This window comes from Cibotium barometz, chromosome 8, assembly GCF_041138505.1.
Source record: "Cibotium barometz isolate CiBa-2024 chromosome 8, ASM4113850v1, whole genome shotgun sequence".
In the NCBI taxonomy this organism is placed as follows: domain Eukaryota; kingdom Viridiplantae; phylum Streptophyta; class Polypodiopsida; order Cyatheales; family Cibotiaceae; genus Cibotium; species Cibotium barometz.
Window position 1 is genome coordinate 53,115,561 of NC_141053.1, and position 1,138 is coordinate 53,116,698.

A 1,138-nucleotide genomic window follows, 5' to 3' on the forward strand; every position below is an offset into this window, starting at 1 on the left:
TTCCTTAACCACCACCACATTGCACCAAAATTCTCACTTTCCGATAACTCTATTCATTACATGTGAATAAACATCTTTATCCTTTGATTGTTGATAGAAAGAGAAAGTACACGACGCTAGGGAAAAAATGTCCAAGCATTGAGGACACTAGACATTATAGATATGCATTACTACCCTTGAGAACACACCCATTTGCATTCCAATGTAACATGCATGCTCAACCCCAAAACTAATGCACGCCAAACACTAGTTTCCAACTTAATAGCATTGCATCATAAGAAAAGACTCTTTACTTATGCATCCACCATCATATAATAGCATCAGATTACAATCCAAGACTAAATGAGCATCATGGGCAAATCAAAACCATACCTATTCACTTGCTATATTGCAAGCTTCAAGTAGGACCCCCAAGATGAGACTCACTTTATCAAGCTTGTTAGGCTATCCATAACACTTCATTTGATTGCATAAACCATGTAGCATGCCCATGAAAACTTCCATGTCATTGAACTCATGGATGTGATAAACTTACATAATTGTGACCATTATTAATGCACATTTAACAAATAATCATCATAAGAGAATAATCCACAAAATAGTCCCCTTTTAGTGCATAAGAGGTCTCATGCAAACAAATGCCATTCGGAATAAACAAGAGCCTACTACTCTTCATTCGCTGTTAACTTGCACACGCATAAGTTAATTGAAAAACCTAAACCTTTGGGGTCTTTATCCTCATTTCATGAAGTTCCAAGCCTCTACAAAGGTCATACTTAAGGTTTATGTAAGGCTCAAACCATGATTACAAGCCTTAACAAAGGTCATACTGAAGGTTTATGTAAGGCTCAAACCATGATTATCTTTAGAGAAGAAAAAACTCTTGGAATATGCAGACACAGCAACCTTGCACATCTCTTCTATAAAATTTCCAAGCATTACATAATTGTGCATGATCACCTTGATGGTTAATTGCTTCATCCAATAGAGCTAAATGTCTCGGCCATTGTGCCTTGCTTTCTTGAGCTACCACATCCAGTTTGAATAATGGAGCATCTAAGAGAGTATTATCCACTCTTATCGATAGTTGCCCATTGGTCTAGGTGACTTGCATGCACATGTTGCAGTCTCTTCACAG